Genomic DNA, 21,683 nt, shown 5'->3' on the forward strand with positions numbered 1-21,683 from the left:
GCCCCGCAGCGGCGCGCCGGGGCGGGCGGGGCTGCGAGCGCAGGGCCTGGGCGACCGTGCTCGAACCCGGCCCGGCGCCGCCCGTCAGCCCGGGCTCGCCCGGGGGGAAGCGAGGCAGCCCCGGTTGTCAGGAGCTTCCCCTCGCCGCCCCGACATTTGAGGGGTGAGAGCGCGGCGTAGGGAGCGGGGTGCTGCCCCCGCACCGGGGGGGAGCCGAGGGAGTTGATGGAAACTTCCTGCCGCCTCCGCAGCTCTGGGAGTTGTCGCAGCCTCGCCTGAATGCTCGGTTACCTTACTTGCTTCGGCTCCCTGAGTAACGTCAGGATGCTCAGTACCATAGCTGCAAGCATCTCGAGTGGGGAGATACTGCTGCCACCGCTCGGGGCGTTAGCTCTCTTCAGCGGGCATCAGATTAGGTTGATCCGTTCTTACAGGCAACAACCGCCGTCAGCGTGGTGGGTGGCGAACTGTCCTGGGGGGGGGGGGGGGGGGGGGACGGAGAAACTGAAAATTCTCAGAGGTTGAACTAAGTCTAATGCTTAGCGAGTCTTTGTACTGAGCCTTTCCTACCTCTGGAGTACAAATTAGCACACACATAATTTGTCTTTTGTACTTTAGCAGAAAAAAAAAAGGGGGGGGGGACCTAAGGGGTTTACTCCTGAATCTACTATGGAGGTGATGCTGAGGGGAAAAATACTAGCAGATTTTGTGGTTATTCTCGCCATTCTAAAGCATTATGAGGTCTTTTTATTTTCTTCACTTTTCCTGTATAATACTCTGTGTTTTTATATATTTCTTAGCTCTGACCAAATGACAATATTCTGGGTGACATCTAAAGGTTTGTATTGCTGCTTCTGCTGAAATCTGCTGCAACTTACAGACTTTACAAGAATTGGCGACATCTTGTGGAATTTTTAGAGGTTACATCTGTTAATTTTGGTTTTATTTTTTTATTTCTGGTAGAAGTAGTATAGTGTTTTTTTTTTTTTTTTTTTTTTTTTTACCAGCAGAGGGAGACATCTGACCATGAAATTCAAGCAGAGCTAGTATTTTGTAGCTTGTTTTATCAATATACATATAAAACTCAATGTTCAAATTAACTAGTTCAATAAGTAATTTAGCTCATTGATTTTTGGGCATATCCTAAGTGCAGTTACAAGCTACGGATATTTTAAATGCCATTACCTAATAGAAGGAATGTTTTAAGCACCTTTTATTGATTTTATTACTGCTTTATTTTGCTGTCTTGGTTTAAAATCATTTTAACCACTCTGTAATCAAGAAGAAATATATCGTTGGTGAAATACAGTCAATTTCCTAAAAACCTTTGACATCGTTAAATAAGGAATTACAGTTGTTAAATCATGTCAGGCAATAACCAAGGGACAGAAAAGATATAAAATTTGGAGCAGTGGGCCAGCGTACCAGTAAGCTATTTTGACCTTTGGCATTCAGACTCTGTATGTGACAATCACACTTCAATTCTCTTCTTGGTTCTTATATCAGTCAGGAGAGATTTAAAATCTCCGCATGCCAGGAAGGTTGTTGAATGATAACGGAGTACAATCTAGAGACAATTAAGGGACATTTTAATGACCTGCTGTGATTTTTTGTTAAAATTACTCTCTAACTTAGCACATTTGAAATTTCATTTGACAGATTGTATTGCTAGTAGCGTAGTATATTGATGTTATACACAAAAGGAGTAAATTGAGTCTGCTCATAGAGATTTCAGTTACTTTCCTTCCCAGCTCTTTTGACTTGAGAAGATTATCAGTATTATTGAGCTAATCAGTTGGTAGATGTAGACTGGGAATACAGGCAATATGTTGCTTAATCAAAGAATTGAAAAGTAAGTAATGAATGTTTGTGCACAATAAAAACCAGCTAATGAGTTGATTGCATTGATGCTTGATGTAATTTAACTGTAGAGTGGCAAACATCAATACCTATATATGATTTGACTCATGATTGCTGAGCTGAGATTCAAAGTTTAGACAGATTCAGCAGTAAGAGAGCACCTCGCGATTGACCTAAAGTGGGGAGCTTCATTTTGTTCTTTAAATGGAAAAATCAAGTGATTCTGTCATTAATTGTTTATTTTTTTTCTTTCCCTCCCTTCCCCCACCAAAAAACCCCTCTCCCACCTCCAATGTAGAAGAGTTACAGCTGTTTTCAGAGGTTTAATAAAAGCAAGTTTCTGGCTTGAAAAATGAGAAGAATAAGTTGGCATGAAATAGTTTAAAATTCAAATTCATGAGTTTAAATATAAAACCAATCTCTAGTCTTCCTCTAGTAATGACCTTAACCTCAAGGGGGAAATCAATCACAAAGAAACGTTATGCTCTCTGTGTGAAGGTGGACATCTGCTGTATTTGAGCTAGATAACAAAAATGACATAAATGAATAGGATATGACTAACCATTAAAAATAAAGTTTCATAATAGTTTATTAGCAGAAAATCAAACACTGTCTTGAATGGTGCAGCCTGTTGATTTTTTTTCCTGAATTCCCCCTTTTTTCCTCTATATTTGCACCCTTTGATTTGTTAGGCAGTGTCAACTCTTGTTTCTTCAGTATGGATAACACAGAAGGACATCTTTGTAGGCTTTTCTAAACCAAGCTCTGCCACTGTCAACTGTTGTGTCATTAGCAGGAAGAAAACTTGGTACCCTGATTCTGGGTAGTTCCTACATCTGCTGTGTTGTGTTCTGTGCTCTTCTCTCAAGCCAGGGATCAGACTCATACTTCAGGAATGTGGTAGTTCAGTTGGGCATTAGTATTTTTCTTCAAATTGTGAAGAATGTAGATACTTAAGAAGTTTGCTTTTTATTTCTGTAAACTGTCCAGTGTCATGTAAGGTTTAAATCCTTATTAGATGGGTGACACATTTTCTGAGCTTCCATCAAGCAGAAGTCTTTGGAACTTCTGCTTGTCAACTGTTTTCTAATTTAACTAATACTTGCCTACAGAAATTATGGTAACATGGCTGAGGGACATCTGGTATCTTGCCTTCTTTCCATCTGTCAGTACTAGAGGAGGGGAAAAATAAATTTCTAAATAGGTTAACAGAAAAAAAAAATGCAGATAACCTTATTGTTAAAAATCACCTAAGAGTGGGATTATCTACAGACTAAATAAAGCACAGATTCCCTGGATACATTCACTGTCTCTTTCTAGGGGTTCTTTCCCACCATAAGAGTTAGAAACATACTAGTGTTTTAAATGAAAATACCAGCATCCTACAAAACCAACTTAAAGGTTCATAGAGGCTTGGATGACTGCATTATGCTACCCCCTCCTAACCTACTGCCTGCTTTATGTACAGCTCTTGATGTCTATTTCTTCATCTTGTGTGAGAAGGAGCTGTGGCTGGTCGATCACTAGCCGTGCTTTTGGAAGAGGGTTTGATTCTCCCTATCACCAGTCTCCCAGATATAGAGGTTTTCCACCTACCGAAAGGACAGTGTGTGGGAAGTAAAGATTGTGTAAGTGAGGTGATGATGGGCTGTAGGCAGGGCAGGCAGGGAGGTGTAGCAAGGAGGGTAAATCATGAAAAAGGCAGTAACACTTAGTCTGATTTGCCTTTTTTATGTAAGTTTCTAGTGCGTGCTACTGATATGTGACATTCTTGGGACTGTGGCTACAAAAGATCCATGCGGCTATGAAGTATTATGGATGCCTGATGTTTTGGATCCTAAATGACACAAATTAATATACTCTTTTAACATTTGTTTTTGTTTTTAAAGAAAATCCCTACTTTATTTTTCCTGGATAGAGAAAATAGATTAGAGACAATGTTCTCTAATACTTACTTTCATTGAAATACCTCCTAAAATGTATTTAAAATCCTCTCAAGAGAAGCTAGGCTTTCTGTTGAACTGTTGATAGTTTGTCACCTAATACCTTTGTGCTACCAATTTGAACAGGAAATGTATTTATTTTCTTATTTATAAGTTTAGCTTTATCTAAATAGCTGCAGTTTTGTATTAGATTTTCTTGACTAGGTTGTGCTGTATACGGTTTTAGGAGGAATGATACTGCCTGGAATTGAACAGGGATAATACAAGCCATGAAAGGAAAGCAGAAAGCTTTAGTTGTAATTAGTTTTAGTTGAACTGTAATTCAGTGAAATGCTAATGCCGTATACTGAAGGCATAATGCCCTCAAGAGTGCGCTTAGTACTATGTATAAAAATCTAAACCTCAAAGTATGTATCAGTTTGCTTCTAAAGATTTGCAGAATTGAGTAATAATAGTATTCTCCAACTGTCTGTTCTAGAATGTCATCTTAAAAAGTAGTTTAATTTATCAGAAATTATAAATTGATCTGTTTTTTCTTTACAGTCTGATCTTTAAATATTTATGTTACAGTCATTTGTTTCTTTGTTTCCCTGTAGTGTGCCGTCACTGTACCAAAAGGTACACATTCGAGTAAGGCTTACACTCCTTACCAGGACTTCACCATCTGTGAATGTTGCAGTAGTTTCCGTCATCAGACTTTAAACTTTTGTCTGGACATGTGGGCTGGTAACGCAAATAATCTTATCCTTCATATGATAGCATCATAGTGGAATTTTGACTGATAATTTCTGAATATGGAATCAGCATTTTTTTTGACTAAAAATTCATCATAGAAGCGTGGTCAATGTCGAATATAAAATTGTGGAAAAATCCTGCCTTTTTTTTATTGTCTGCTTCTGATTCTGGTTTTCTGGCCAAAACCATAAGGCATCTGAATGACAAAAAGATACTAACTTTTTAAATTTAGAGTCAGTGACTTAGTTATTAATTTTTATATTTCAATCCAGTATGATTTACGTATTTTAATCTGGTGCTTTTGCTATAAAAAGTTTTTTTTTTGAAAGTAGAGGAAACAAATAGTTAAAAAAAAAAAAAAAAAACCCAACAGGTTCCAGTCATACTCATTTTTCCACACCTTGAGGACTAGCAAATTCTTTAATATGAGATTTTATTTGTACAAAGCAAAACTTCAAAACCACTCAAAAGCTTTCTTATTAACTGCTGTCAGCCCTTTGATTTACAAGGGCAATAAAGATCTAGAGGGGGCACATTTATCATGGAGTTCAGCACACCAGGAGCCATTTTCTGAAGCGGTAAAGCCAAGTGATAAAATGAGTTCTTTTGTTCTATAACCAAGACACATTCCCTATTTTTTAAAAATGTGTGTGTTGGACTCCTTGGCTTGTACTTTGGCTGTGTTCCTGTAATACTCCATTTCTAAATAATGAAAAATTGCTAACATGCAGATGCTGATGATGCATCTGGAAAAACAGATCGTCTTAAAGACAGAAACTTTCAACTTTGGTTTAGTTGCTAACTTTTTTTCCAGTGCTAATTCTTACTTTTTTTTTTTAAGTGGATTAAAAGGTGATCATATACCTATTTGCAAAACTGAAGGAATTCTAGATAAGATGTAATAAAAATACTCTATTTAAAATAGAGCCATGCTGCTAAGGCATAGTGGTATTTTGCAAACTTCAGCTCTTAATGTGTTTTTAAACTTGTATTTGAATGATTTTGAATGTTCTTTTATTTTGGTGGATAGAAAAATTTATCTTCTTTTGTAGACTGAAATAGCAATGGCTTTTGTGGGCACTTAATTAACAGACATAGTTGTGTTGTAGGAACTGCTTGCAAAAGTAAATATCTGTGTATGTGAGCAAGGGGCTCAGAATCTGACAAAAAATGAACATTACCCAAATGTGAATATTAAAAACCCCCAAACAAACAAAAAAAACCCCCAAAACAGACACTGCTATATAAAAATGCTGCCACCTACAGTCTCTTCCTGGAAGAGAGATGCATCTGTGGTCATTAGCCATCAATGAAATCCAGTTATGCTCAGCTGGTCAATGTTATTACACAAGTAGGAGAACAGACTTCCAAAAAATACCTTATGATTTTGAGCATAATAATCTTTCGTACCTAATGTAAAGTTTAATGTGAAATTGCTTTTGACTTCAATTGGGCTTTGATCCTAATGTATGCAAGAGTGAATCTGAAAAAGGACAGAGGCATTAAACCTTGTCCATACTTAAATCAGTACCATGCTACGGTGCCCATATAACTACAGTGCTATGTATTTCCTACAGTAGTGCCTATTTGTCCCGAAATTATACAAAATATGTGATGGATGGGCTTGGCAGATGCTTTGGACAATAGCTGCTCATTTGGTTTTATTCCTGGTTTCTTTTGTAGATAGTTTTAAGAAAAGTAATGCTGTAAGCAGATTGCACTTATAGTAAAGTTATCACACAGCTTTTAAATGTGTTATTACGTGAACAAAATGAAAGACCATCAGTGTATCCGGCCTAGTACGCTTTTTTGACTGTGGCCAGTAGCAGAGTTAGAGATAGCAGTGCTAGAACAGGGCAAATGTGGAGCGGTATTGTCAGAATACAAAATGCATAACAATGTTTACAAGTCTTACCAAACCTATTTATCAGCCCTAAGTATAAGATGCATAGGGGACAAATGATTCTTCACTGTATTCTACATTAAATATTTTGGAGGTAGAAGTTTACTATAATCACTCTAATTTGTATGCCCCTGAAAGCGTATCACTAAGAAACTAAAGATGCTGTTTCTTGTTGGCTGACTTATAATAGTTACTTATTCAGAAGGAAGCAGCTGTTACGACAGCCAGAAGACCCCACTGTAACTGCTTTACCAGCTTATGGAAAACTAAATCTTTGGTTGACCTCTCATGGCCATCTTCTGTAGCAAAGTGATTTTTCAGATCTCTTCACTGTAATTTTATGTTGGCATTTGAAACAAAGCAAAAATGATTTAGTCCGGGAGGCCCACCTTTTCATAAAGCTGTATATGTTACTTCTGATACTTATCGTATTGTAAAACCTTTAGTCTCTGATATTTAAAGTTGGGAATTATAAAGTCTTTTTAAAAAACAAACAAACAAACAAAAAAACCACCCCAAACCCTGGGACCTCTTATTCTGTAGTCTCTTGAAAGATCCTAAAGCTTTGAAAAAAGTTTGAAATACTTTATTTTATGAAGCAGTTTTGAGGTCAGTTTTTCTAAAACGTGTGCTTTTATGTTGGATAGTTTAAAGACCATCTGTTAACTGAAACCAACCGTAAGTGAAGTTGCAGTTATGTTTCCTATTAGTCTTGTATCACTTCTATTAGTCATGTATGAAGGAATACAGAGACATCCAACAGAACTCAAAACAAAAATTGAAAAAGCAGATGTTGAAAGTGTGTTGGCTTGTTTCTTTTCTTTTACAGGAGCAAGTAATTATTAATGGATTACAAAAATACTGTAAGACTGGTTGTGTAAACTGTTATCCAGAATCACAGCTAAGATGTTTTTCTGATTATTGTATATTGCAGTTGAAAACTGGAGTATTTGGAGACACTGAAGAGGGTTGAAAAAAATAGATCATGAATGTTTGGAAGCATACAATGAAAGATCAAATACAAAATTTTAAATAGTTATGCACTTCTAGTCTCTCAGGGCTCATATATTACGTTGTCATGGTGAGCAACGAATGAAAAATAAAATAAAGAGGCTGTTCCTTCAGTAGTTGTGACTTATTGGTAGTTATCTTTTACAAGAGTTACATGCTGACTTAAGTAAAGATTTCTGAGGGAAAAAAAACCAAACTTTATTTTTCAAATAAATTCAACGAAGAGCTAACAGCCTTCCATGACACCGCACTGAATTATTATTAGTGTGCACTGCTGTGAGAATAACACTCGCTGCTGTTGAACAATAATGTCTTTCCATGGAATTTTAGAATGTTGGTAGGAAAATGGAAAGCAGAACTGAGTGCTGAAGCAGAATTAGACCAGTCCATTCTCAAACCAGGACACTGTCACCATTGCTTCTGTAAGGAGAAATACTAACGTGTACTGTGTATGCAGGTCCATATAACTTGGTTAAAACGTTCTCTAATAGTTTGTGTACGTTAAGCAGAAAGCCTTCTCTTGTCTGAATAAAATCTTATATTTCTTTAAGACTTTCTCTTTTTTCTGTCTTTAACTTGCAGTCAGACATCAGGAAGGTCTGCAGTTTTGTCTGTATAAAACTTCATTTGTCGTAGGTTAATTTTGCTTACTTTTATGATAATAGAAGATCTGTTGCACTTAGCAGGTTAAAATAGTATTCAGGAATGAAAGGCCATGTCTAGGCTGTTCTGGATTTTTCAAAAAGACTCTCCCAGCAAGTCTGCTAACTGTGAAATGCTGTTTGTGCAGGCTTTTGGCACTCATGAGTTCTCCCTTCTTTCTTCCCAGTTGTCTGATCTCTGGGGTACTAAGCCTGTCCCGCTGCTTCTGTCTACTGCGGGAGACAGCTAATGCAATTGGCCTGTAATAACAGAGAAACAGCTCAAGGCTACTGGGGTGTATAAAGAGATGCTGCAGCTTGTGTGAATAGTTTGGGAGCTGAGGCTTTTCCTTGGGACACCGGATTAGGAGATGGGACAAAGGTCATTCAAGTGTTGCAAACTGTTTGCTGCAAGAGTGCAGAATTACCAATGTTGTCAAGAGTAAATCATTTCATTGCCCTCATGGACACAGTTACGGACAAAAAGCCAAGTGCTTATTGCCAGTTCTTGAAGAAAATCTTTCCCAAGACCTCAGTAATCCCTAGCCCTGTGGATATTGCACAAGTTGTTGCATAGATCAAGCTTTAGCTCCTGATCCTGCTTAGAGCCCCCTCAAGATACATAATACAAGGCACTAGGCCTAGGCTGCTAGGGCAATGAAAGGATACTTTATAAAATGGCCGTCACTGGGAAGACCTTTTGGCCTGAATACTTTTTCTTTTTTTCTTTTTTTTTTTAAGTGCTTGTGTGTCAGGAGCTTTTGGTCTTAAATATTGTAGAATCCTCTCCAAAGAATTTCCTCCTTACTCTTTTTCAGAGTATCCTTCAAATGCTGTCTGAGGCCTGTCTGCCAAGGCACTTGAGCAGTTGATCTCAGTAGAATAATCTCCTACAAGGAAGATTTTAAAGAAGCTCTGTGATATTCAAACTGTCCCTATGGCTCTGTGAGCCTCTTGGTGCCCTCTTCAGTGCCCTGCTGGTGTATTCAGCATCCAAGGACCTTGTCTGTCCCAAGACTGGATTTGCAGAGAAGTTGATTTGAAGACCTGTCTTAGCTCACCTGCAAAAGTCGTTTCTCGAGCAGTGGTCTGCACTGAGTATAGTGAACAAATTGGTTCAATCATCCTCCAACTGTTTGAATGCAGATTATTACAGGTGAAAGGAACCTAAACCTTCTGGTTGCCTCTGAATTCTTGTGACACCAAAGGCAAGGTGGTATAAATGATGAAGTAAATTAGCCTTGAAGGGGCTTTAAAAGGGCAGTTTAATGTAACCAATGTGTATCTCTTGTTTTGTTTTGTTTTGTTTTTTTCCCCAGGATAGTTTAGACAAAATCTTTTTTTTGTTCTGTGACAGCTGTTTCATTTAGAAAATGAAAAATTAGTTGTATTGATACTGTGTTTTGAAATTCATATATTGGACATATTTTAGAAATTTTGGTAGTATTCATATAGTTTATTCATGTTTAAAGTGACGAAGTTATTTTATTGGAGTGAGGGAAAGCAAATTTACTTTAAATGATTTCCTTTTGTGGGAGCAACTGTCATTGCAGAAGGTGCTGGGACTGGCAGAGGCAGAAAAGGTTTATTTCATTAGATTTGCCAGGGACCTGGTTACTCCCTATTTTACGTGTACTAGTGGTTTTTGATAGGACATTTTACCAATTCTACGGGTCTTAGTACTCCATTAGTCATGAATTACGGGTAAGGAAAAAACCTCTATCTTTTAGAAGTAAAAGTTATTCCCCTGCCCACCCCCCAATTTTTCTGTAAGCCTTGTATGGAAGAATAATGGAAAAAATTAGAAGAAACCTCTGGCAGTTTTTTTCAGAGTGAACATTCATATAGATATATATATTTTAGAATAGTGTTTAAAAAGACCATCAGTACTGTATTTCAAACGTGTTTTAAAGTTTTTCAGTTTTTTTTTCTGTAACTAGCTGGAATTTAATGTGCATTTCCTTTATTTCAAGATTTTAATATTAGGCAGTTATAAATCCTGTATGCCATAGATCTGCATTCTGTAGACCAAATTTACTCTTCTCAATGTTGTACTGTGTTAATTATTGTGTAATGAAACATCTAGGATAGGAATGTTGCATTCATTTTCTGTACTTTCTCTAGAAAAATGAATTTCTCTTATGGCTACAACCTGTGGCACTAAGCTTGTGTTGAAATACTGTCTCTGAGCCCCTAAATGCTGCAGAGAGGCTTTGTGATGCACAGAGCAAGTATAATACCATCTTCCCCTTTGTTCCATGTTTAGCCTCGTGTCTGGCATCCACTTCCTCTCTTCAGTGCTGCTGGCTTCTTTTATTCTTTTATTCTCTCATCAGTGCTTTTTCTCCCCCTCGTTCCAATTTTGATTGCACACATCCAACCTAATCGGTAGGGAAACCAACCTAATATGGTGCTTGAGTGTGGGATGGGGGAGGGAAGAGGAGAATCCTCCTTCTCCCTTTCCACTTGCTCAGCCCTTTTCTTTCCAAGCCATCGTAATTTCTGGAAAGTTTGCATCCCTGGATAGAGGTCACTGAATGACTGAGTCAATCTCATTGAAGGTTTTATTGAAATATGCCCAAACTGGCAGAATTACCATTATCCTACTTATAGCATAGATGGGTGCAATGGCTGCAAGTGCTAGCTGGAGGGCTGCTGCGGAAGGTGCAGCATACGTGTGAATGAGGAAGGACCAGTGCCTACTGAAGGAAAGTGCAACCTAGGGGGGATAGTCAGCAGAGAGAACAAATAAATGGCAGGGTATTTTGGCGGTAATGATGACCCTTGCTTCTTATACACTGCATTCCTCCTATATTAAAAATACTTTGATTTACTGATAACTTCTGTTCACGGGGGTGGGATTCGCATGGGATACAGTATTGTTGTTGATGTAAAAATATGTGTAGGTTCTACTAAATGTTGCTTTCTCACTTTATGGAAAAATGTCATTCTAGCTCATGCATTCTCAAACTCTGGTGATAGTCCTTTTAATTTCCTTTGGCTCTTACTGAATTCTGGAAAAGGTTAATTAGTTATCCACTGAGCTTGATAGAAGAAGATTTTTTAGAATATAATATTAAGAAAAGTTCTATTGGGGTATGAAGGTAACACCACAAGGGGGTACTATAATTTTATCAAATTTGTCTTGGTGAGTTACTTTATTAAGGTAAAGTGATTACAGCCTGCAGAGTTAATTTTAGTATGCTAATACACCACAGCAAGTTGGGAACTTAAATAAAATGATACAATTAATTTAAATTTATAGAAGGTAGAGAAGCTTAGTAAGGTCATCTGTATGTTATATTAAGATTGTGTATAGGCGTACCAGATTTAAAAGTCAGTTTTCTTAGAAGCAAGCTTTAGATAGTTGCTGTATGCACTTTGTTGACCTTTGTGTGAGTTAGTTAATGTTCTTCTGTGAAACTTAGTTCAGTTTCATATGAGAAAAATAACCCTTTACTCTCCAAGTACAAAAAGTTCAAGTAGGATACATATATATTTTAAAGGTTTTAACAACTGTGAAGGTGAAAATTTAGTAGAAGTTGAAGATTTCCTTTTTCATTTGCAATTGAAAAATACATCCTCTGGTGTTCTTTCTTTAGCAAAATAATTGCTCTTGATTAAACCTTTTGATAAAATATATTAATATGACTTGCTGTTGGGCATATGGGTGCAGTAATTATGTATGTGGCTTTGGGGAGGAGTTGATACTGCTTTTGTTTTGTTTTTGAAGGGAAGAAATGCCAGCACTGTAAAATATCTAGGCTTTTGAATTCTTATGTCACTGCTGTCCTCAGATAATGCCTCACTGAGCTCTAGAAGAATAGGATAAAAATGAATTGAACAGAAATAGGTTCTTTGAAAATCTTGCTATTGTATTAGGCTAGGAGAAATTAGAAGAATAAAAAGTAAAAAGAAATAGAGAATGAGAGAAGCAAAGAAGAATATAGTGAAGTAAAAGTTATGGGATACAATAGTTCTAACATTTTGCTTGTATGTAACCTATTGGTATTTGGCTGTTTCATATATCTGGTGCAGAATTTATTTGGAGCAACATGAATACTTCTATTGTAGAGAAGCTGTGATTTCTAACTAGGGTCTCTAGATGCTAGCATTGTGCAAATATAAAGCACCACAAACAGTAATAATAAATGACTGGTGGAAGGTAGACAGATGTTTAAATCTTTGTAGGGCTACAGGGTGGGGAATATGAAAGAGAGGATGTATAACTTAACAGTGGTCTCTCTGTTGTCATTGGGTTTTGATAAGGTTCACAGAGCATTAGGTTAGAAAACAGAAAGGAAGTAGTGTATGTATGAAACACATCAGAAAAATACATAATTTCTACAAAAGAATTTTTCATTCTAGTCATCCTGTTGAGTGGATTTTACTTTCATTAGGAGGTTCCTAAGTTCAGTTTCCCTGCAGGATATGGAAAACTAGATTACACATCAACAAACCAATTGAGGGTCTTGTTTGCCAGAGACAGTAGTTGCCAATGATGTAACAAAACAGGATTTTCCAAATGCTTTTAAAGATGTTTTCAGTATCCATTTACAGTCTGTTACTAAAATCTACACTGTAACTTTTGTGTGAATTGAAGGGTATACTGAACTGACAGGGTCAGTGTTGCCAGCCTTCTATTGCTGCAGGTAGGTGAGTGTGTGAAATCTACAACCGTACACGGATTGACCCGGGTTATTAGTAAGAACCTACCATATGACTTTTTGCTGAAATCCACATGTAGTATAGGCCTTGGTGAAATGAGAGCTCCAGTAGCAGTGTCCTTACCTGTAGGACTCTGTCATTACCTATTTTGTAAACTGAACAATTCACCATTAACCTTCCAATATATTGAGCTCTTTCCATGGTTCAATTTTTGTCCTTTTATGATGAAATACAGAGATAATGTTGAGCATGGCTTTTTGGCAGAGTATATGGAATCTGGCATTTTAGGAGGTTACAATGAGTCAGCTTTTGCAGAAAACAGGTCCTGTTTTATTGTGAGCACTGTTTATAATGATTTCCAGAGATTTGGCTTTCTCCTAGAAACTGCACACCAACAGAAAAGGAGTGTTGCTTCCAGTGCCAACAAAATGGCGTTTTTGTCGTGGCTTTCCGTGGTCATTTCTTCTCTTTGTATTGAGGATGTGCCTAAGCAGCACCATCAGAACTTCATGAACAAAACTAGCTAGCCTGTTGTAATGTACTGCATCTTCCACAACAAGAACAAGAGGTTGGATTTAAGGATACTTGAATAACAATAAAAGGGTATGATTTCACTTGGTATGAATTATATCCTTTTTAGGAAGAGTGCAGACAAAATATTGCAAAATTAAGAATTCTAATGAGGAAAATCCTTATTCACAGAAACCTTGAACAATGTTACTTTTTTCAAAGCGAACAAATGAATGCAGTCTAGATTTGTATAACAAATTATTCATATTAAATTATCAAATTATATGCACAATTAGATTTTTATTAAATAAGAGATAATGTATGCGATGTTATGATAATCTTATAAAGTATAACAAGTTTTTAACTTTAACAGCACCATGCACAGTGCCTCTGTTCTCAGGGGATTAATTTTATAAGTAAGGCATTCAGCAGTTGAAATTATAAAATTAGTCACTTGAGTAATTTAAACATGCAAATAAGTATCCCAACTGTGTTGATACCAGATATAGCTGAATTGACTAGGGCTGCTGAGGCTTTATCACTTTAATTATTCCTGCTTAGTATCAGACTTCAGAAAGCAAAAATACAGAATTTTTGCACATACAGTGCTGGATGTTCACTAGTGTGCTCACTTGCAAAAACTTACTCCAGGCTTTTTTCCTCCTGTTTAGCTAAACAGAGATAATAAAGAATGTTCTATCACTGTGTTCTCATAAGAGTATCAGAGATTTTAAATCACTTTTGTTTTAATTGCTGAGCTAATTGAAGTATGATATATATGTATATTCTGATATGAATCAGTGCAGTTAAGTGGTTGAATTCTGTGTGTGGTAGCCTCTTTTGTATTTAGTAAAAATTGCATACAAGAATGTTATAACAGATTGAGTTTTTAGTATGTTAGAGATTGAACATAAGTGCCATAAGAACTATAAACTGGAAGCATGTCTCCTAAAAGTTCCATATGTGATTCATAATCATTACTCTTTATTTGTATCATATTAGTATACAAATACCCCAGTGAGGGATCAGGAACCCACTGCTCTGTTCAAGAATAACACAAAAACGGTCATTGCCCTGAAGAGTTTACACTCTACAGCAAGTGGGTACAAGAGACAGAGGGCAAGACCCTCGTGAGATGGTGCTATCAGCACAATAAGCAATGGCTGCACACATCCGTCCTAATCACTATGGGTTTCTTAAAAGCATGACAGAGAAGAGTTTGTTTGAAGAAGAATGATGAGGTATGTCTGTTGTTGTCTGTGATGCTCCTGTGCAACAACTGTATTATAGGAGAAATACCTACTTTGAAAAGCAATTGTTCAACATCTTTGGAGTCAAAATAACAGTGAACAAAAAATAAAGCAAGATTCTTATGAATTTATAACTTTGTAAGGATGAAGTACCTTAAAAATAAAGATGAGTAGTTTTGCTTCTTGAATAGTAATAAGAGTAGGAAATAGGCAGAACTGCAAAGATAGATTTCTCGTACTAAAAAAAATGACTCGAGAAAATGATCCTTGGAGCAGCTTTTAAAACGATTAAATCCTGAGCAAGATTGCATTGGAGAAAAAGGTTGTAGGAGTTAAAATGTTATATGAGGAAGACTTGATCAAGGCATTTAGTTGTTTGGATGGAAAGGGAACACTATCTTAATAGTAGTAAGCCAGAAGAATGGTTAGATCTGATGGAAGAAATAGAGAGAAAAATGATACTTTGGTAATGCCAAGTTTTAAATCTAAGTAGCAGAAGATGGTGATCACTGTGAAGGTGAGTCAGAAGAAGTAAAGCACTCTTGAAGTCAAAAGTTGAAAGGTATGCTTTGGTAAGACTGTTTCATCTTGTGGTTGAACATGCATGGGAAGGAAATGGACCGTGATTTTAGTTTGAAGAGGGGGACAAGCAGGAGTAAAGAGATAGAACTGAGGTGTTTGCTTAAGGAGAAAGTGTATGGCTGGAACACTACAGCTTACTTGAATATAGACAGATGATCAAATGCGTCCAAGAGCTGTACACAGAGTGCAGCAAGGAATATGTCACAAACACAGTTGCAGCGCTCTAATTCTCTGTGTAGGTCCATCCTGATGCAGTTTAGAACTGGTTGAGATCTGTGTCACCTTTGCCAGCTGAGGACAGATGGAATTGATTTTTCTGTCATGTGTTTCTTAAGGAAACCTTCATAGTGGAGAAAACCAAATGGAGTTTGCCTCCTTTTTGTTGCCTGAGTGGCACAAATTAAATGGAGTAAGGCAGTGAATCAGCCTTGTAGATTGATCTGTTCAATCATCTGCTATAGCTTTGCTTTGATAGAAAGATAAGTGTGAGTTTGGCAATACTCTCTCTTTCTTCATTATGTTTAGATAATGATTCTTTTTTTCAGAACCATCTCCTTTTGTGGGGTTTACTTTGATGTTAAAATATATTTGGCTATGACAAAAATATAGAATGTTTTAGAATTCTTATCTACAAGAAACTAGTTAAACCTTGAAAGAGGAATGATAATGAAAATAAATACATGACCCAATTGCATGTGTGGAACTGTTTCTAGGCTAGTACTAATCTTGAAAGATAAGAAATAAGAGACCAGCCTTCACCTACATAAAGGCTAGGAGCTCTTTGCTGAGCTTTGGTGGACCAGCACGTGTAGACGTTACGTTATTAAATGGAGTGATTTAGTCCTTATTGTAAGAATTGGGATGAGTGTTCAGAGGATGTAAGAAGTGTGGTATTTTTATTTTGGCAATAAAAGGCTGAGAGGCAAGCATATTTCTTAATTTTTTTTCATGTAACTTTTTATTTTGTGTCTCTGCTCTTGTGTCTCCCCTCCCCCCACCCCAAGGATCTGTACATAAGAACCACATTTTCCACATGTGGGTATAAATGGAAATAATCTTTGCAGCTACAGATACTTCTTAATATTAGTTGAAAGTAAGGATGCACACAGGGCTTCTGCTCTATAAAAAAAAGGTGAGAAAACAAATAAGAACAAGTGTTAATTCATGTACACAGAATTTGCATCTGCACAGCAGGTGTAAATGCTACATTAATGCTGGAAATATGTGTCCTGCTGTGTAGTTTTCCTTCCTTTTTATTACTTCAATGCTTGGTCTCGTATGAATGCACCATACTTATTTGCATGTTATCACAATGGATTCCTCTTTGTTTCTTGTTATCCATATAAAGAAATAGATGCTTCACACAGACCTTAATAAAATATTCAAATTAAATAATATGGTAAAAATATCTTGGTTTTCATATTGCAGTGTATGTATACATAAATACTACTTTTTAGTTTAGGTTATTAATTGCATATGCAAAAAAGGCTAAATAAGAATGTTATTAAATATGTAATTTTGAACACTTCTAATTATGCATGTCAGAAGTAGGTTTCAGTCAGAATCTGCAAGAGATTAAATTGAAAATTATCTAGATTTTTGAGTTAATCTGAGATACTTTGAAAAAAATCAAATCCAAATTATCTAGCATTATTGAGCACTATCTATAAAAACAAATCTTATTAATTTAGTATCTGAAAATAGATAGTACATTGCAAATGAGACCTCCTGTTAGTAAACTGATGGTTAGAATGCATGAAATGTACTATTAGTAACTACCTGTGGCAATTTTGATTTGACTGAGTGGCTTAAAATTGTAAGAGAGCTCTCTCCAGAGGAAGGTTGAAAATCTGTTATTTAGGGAAGCATTTGGTTGCCTTGAACCATCAGAATTTCCTTCTTTTTGCGCCTGGACTAGCCTGACCTTGTATTTCACAAGCCATTAGTTTGTGGCCGTGTTATCACCCCAGCCAATTTGTGTGTCTTGTTAAAGTCTGTCTCCTCAGAAGGTAGTCAAATCTTTCTTTCTAAACATACAGAGATGGAAAAGCCACATATTTTGGCGTAACCTCTCAGTGATTAGTACTGTCATTGCTGAAAAGTTGAGATGAATGTCCAGTGTGAATTAGTCTTTTTGCAATAAAAGCGTGTTTCTATGAAGTTTCTCTTTCCCTTCCCTTCCCCTCATGGGAATGGAATAACCATGTTGTAACTGGAATCTGATAAGAAGAACTTGTGCTTCCGTGCAGACTTCTTTGCCTGACCCAAACTCACTTTGTCGTCATGAATTTTAAATGTATGCTGTTACACGCTTTAAATGTCTTTCTCCACTAGTTTTCAGCTTTTAAGTAATAGAATGCTATATTAAAATATTTTCTTTTAAGAAGAAGGGAGATTAGTCTTGTGGTAGGGAAGAGACTCAGAAGGCTTGAATAGTTCCAGGGTCTGGCACAGAGTTGCTGTGCGCCTCTTTGGGTGACTTATACCCGTACTTTGTATCCCTCTCTTGCTTATTGTCAGTGTGTATTAAAATTGTAGATGGCTAAGTCAGGATCTCACAGTGTGTTTCTAAAGGATTTAACAAATAGAGAGGATTTTTAATCCTTCATTTATTATAAAATACAAATAATACTATGCATTTTATATGTTAAATTTGCTCAAGAATTGAATGGAAAACTCTATGTGGACAATACTTCAAAAAATTTTGGTGCAAATTATTAGTTATTTTAAGCAATTGTGTATGAATAATAGTAAAATCTTAGAAACTTGTGTTCAGGGATTTACCCTGTTTTGGTTCTCCTTTGGATCCGCAGGCTCCTTATCTTAAGATATACATTGTGGGAATAATTTCTCTTTTGCATGAGAATTATCAGGAAAGAGCATATTAAATTCTAATTAATTTGATATTTTGGTTTTGCCACTCACGCATATTCCCACTCAGTGCTCTTCATTCATGAGGAACTCAACGTGATATGTCATGTCCTGTTTTGATCATTATGCAGAACTGACAGAATATTTGCCTACCTATTTTATTAATGCTATATAATCCTTTGAAAGGGTCAAAAAAGGCAGTGTATAGAGGAGAATATCTTTTTTTTTTTTTAAAAAAGGAAATGAGTGCAGTAAATGGAAGAAGACTAAAAACACATAAAAAAGACAAGCATCACATCAGTCATTTTAAGTTACTCTTTCAGACTGCTTTATATGGCAATCACATTTTTTCAGTATATTTTTCTGATAATACTTTATGTATTTTACTTGACGTAGCAGGTACTGGGATATGTACTTCCATATACGTGAATCACAAAATGGGCTTTTTATTTAAAATTGGTATTTTTACACTGTTTTATGCAGTGAAGTGGTGAATCAGTTTACTAGTACTTTATACTGGCAGGTCAGTAAAATGTAGTTATAGTCAGAACAGTGACTGTAAAAAATTACATCATGGAATCCTAGTTTTATTCATTTTCAGTGATTATTGTAAAATTGTGTTTTACAAGCTAAAATCTGATTTTTTTTTTCTAACTGCAGACTCCATTTGGCATCTGAAAACTGATCTATTTTCTTTCTGTTCCATATTTTATCATAAGTCATAAGGGCTGAACAGTTAGAGCTTTGTGAATGCTTCTGTTTATGGTGTGTGAGGCAGGCTACAATTTGTGCTTCTCTGTATGTATTTCTCTGCAAGAATAAAAAGAATAGAAACTTCTTTTAATTAGTGCAAGCAAAAAATGATGGGTAGAGGACAAGAAAGGGCTATTTTTGTATTGTTACTTTCTTGTTCATAGTTAGAACTTCAGGGGCAAGTTTTTAAACAAATGGCATGGCAAAGCCTCCCCCAAGGAGAAAAAAAAAAAAGATTTCGTACTAGTAATGCTACAAAGAATAGCAATAAGGTAATTAGAGATCACCCAAAACACTTTTTCTGTGATTTTGGCTGCTGATTTGTCTTCTTTTCCCTGCTTTCCTGATGTGAAGTAAACAACATGATTTCCTCAGTTCTCTACAAATTTTATTGGTGCCTTAGATACTGGTAAGTTAAAATAGCGTGGAAGTGCTCTGAGATATATTTGAGATTAAGCTCACAAATTTATTCCAAGATCCAGGAGCCACATACATTCCTCATAGGCAAGGCTTATTCCTTTTCTATGACAAAACTGAAAGTGTATGCTAGCGTTTCTAGTGGGGAACTTCTAGAGCCTTCAATTTTTCTTCCTTTTGTCTCTCTGTTTAAAAAGACCCAGCATCATTTTTCTTCACTTCCAGCTGAGGTAGTCACAGATCTGTTCCAGAATTGCCATAAACTACTATGAGCATTACTCTAGAAAATCATCAAAGCAACATATCCTCTTCCTGTACTAGCAGAGCATACAATTTCTTAACTTGAAGTACTGCACAGCAGCATTAATAGCCTCAGCTTGATCTGAGTTCTTGTAGTGCTTCAGAGTAATTAGTTTAATAAGAGTGCAGATAAATTAAGCAGCATGTGTATGCTCAGTTATAGCTCAAATGTGAAGTGAAATTACATATTGAATTCAAGGATGAAGACATAGCTGTAACTTCTGTGAGAGAATCCTGCTTGTGATTTTTACCTTGAAAAAAGAGAACTGATGTAAACTTAAATGAAATAAACAACAAAAAAAGCAAACGTTTGTACATGTGTACATTTGTACTCTTTCATCTTTAACTCATCCTTCATCTTACTATGCACTGCAAGATTAGTCATGAACCTCTTTTCTGCCCATTAGGCAGAGATGGAAATACATTGATGTTCTGTACTTTCTTCTGAGGAGCGTTGGGGATCAGTGTATGGGTGGCTTTCTACACTGAAGTGAAACTAAAGAATTTCAGTCTTCAGGTCTTCTGTGCTCAGTTTCACAGATAGGTATTATTTGTACAACTTTATTGTCTTATTCTGGTGTTCTTTGGTAATTCTTGTTATTGAACTGCACAAAGAACGGAGGAGTTTTAATGTATAGCAGCATCTGTGGTTTCCTTCATGGTGTTTCCCTATGAATATTTATATTGAAATATTAATCTTGAGAATATAGGATATTAATACTTTACCTGAGGTTTGTATCTTTTACTTCCCAAGTGATGCAAAGAAAAATTAAAACCTGTCTCCCATCAAGTGTGTGATTTTGGGCTGATGCTGGAATTAAGCCTCGCATGCCTTCTTGTGATTCTCTTCCTGTGATATGACCAAAAAATTGGAGCTATTATACTTCTTGGGCTACAAGCGTGCTATAGGTTTCTGTTAGGTAGTCAGATTTGAACATTATCTAATGGTGACCATACTTCTCAAATTTTGAAGAGCAAGTAATTCATATTACATAATGAAAAACAACTTTTTTTTTTAATGAACTAAGTCAGAAAATCTCTTGCATGAGTCAAGACACAATATGCTGAGTCAGTAAGTGAAACATTTAGAATTACTTTGTAGCATAGAGCTTCATGAACTGAGATAGTCATATTGGCTAGAATAGTCTGGAAACAGTGCGTTGCATCTCATGCCTAAGTTTTACATGCATGCTCACTGACCTGTGGGGAGACAGGACTATGCTAAAATAATACTGAAGAGAGCTGACTTGTATTGGATAAGGTGATTGTTCTAATCTTTAGTTTCATAACATTTTGATTTTGTTTAATGTATTTTCATCATTTTAGAGAAGTTCTTTCAGGTCTTCCAAGACACAAAGCAATATTTAGTTACCAGTACAAATTAAGTTGAGGATTTCTAGAAATGAAAATTGTCTGGATTCTCAATAGAAAACTCATTTTCTCCAGACAAAGCCAACAGATGAGCTGGCTCTTCAATACATAGGTAATCTCTGGATATTTGGATTGAATTTTGAGTTAACAAGGAGACTTTAGATTTTCCTCCAGATTGTTATTGTAGCTTCACTGGGCAGCAAAAAGTCACTCAAAAATTAGTAGTTTAATGAAGCTGTTGCTCTGCAAAATATAAGATAGATGAGGTAGTTTTCAAAATATGTGCTTGTTCCTTTTCTGACCTAAAAAGTCTATTTTTTTTTTTGTTCCGTAATGTTGTTGGGCCAAACTTTCTTCATTGACTTTAGGAAGAAAACTATGATACCATGTTAGATGCATTTGGGATTGTGTAATTAACGTCTGAAAGCATTGCTTAATAGCTTGTCTTTGTAAATTTAGCTTCCCTTCTTCTAGAAAGGAAGTGTTGATGTTTTAAGCATTTTAACTGTTCCTGCTTATTTTTTGCTTCCTTTTATGACATAAAAATTCAGTTTGCTGGTTCATTTTGAGCCTGACTGGAAGGCTAAGTTTGTTTATTTTGGCAGCTTAGTTGTGGATCGGCCAAGAGGAAAATGAAAAACTGTAGCCTGTAGGCATTTTGTGTGTATATGCTTATCTAAATACTGCTGGGAGCAGGGATAACTGTTGTTTTCATAGTGGAGAATCCAGGCTATGCAGAATAAAATGTTGTGGAGAAGGCACACTTATTTATCTTTTCTCTTTTTGCTTATTTTTATTTCATCAACTATGCACGAGATCTTCAATGTGACAGGTCTGTTGTCAAGATAGGCCGTGGTACAGACACACC

This window comes from Rhea pennata, chromosome 13 (assembly GCF_028389875.1).
Source record: "Rhea pennata isolate bPtePen1 chromosome 13, bPtePen1.pri, whole genome shotgun sequence".
NCBI classification, from domain to species: domain Eukaryota; kingdom Metazoa; phylum Chordata; class Aves; order Rheiformes; family Rheidae; genus Rhea; species Rhea pennata.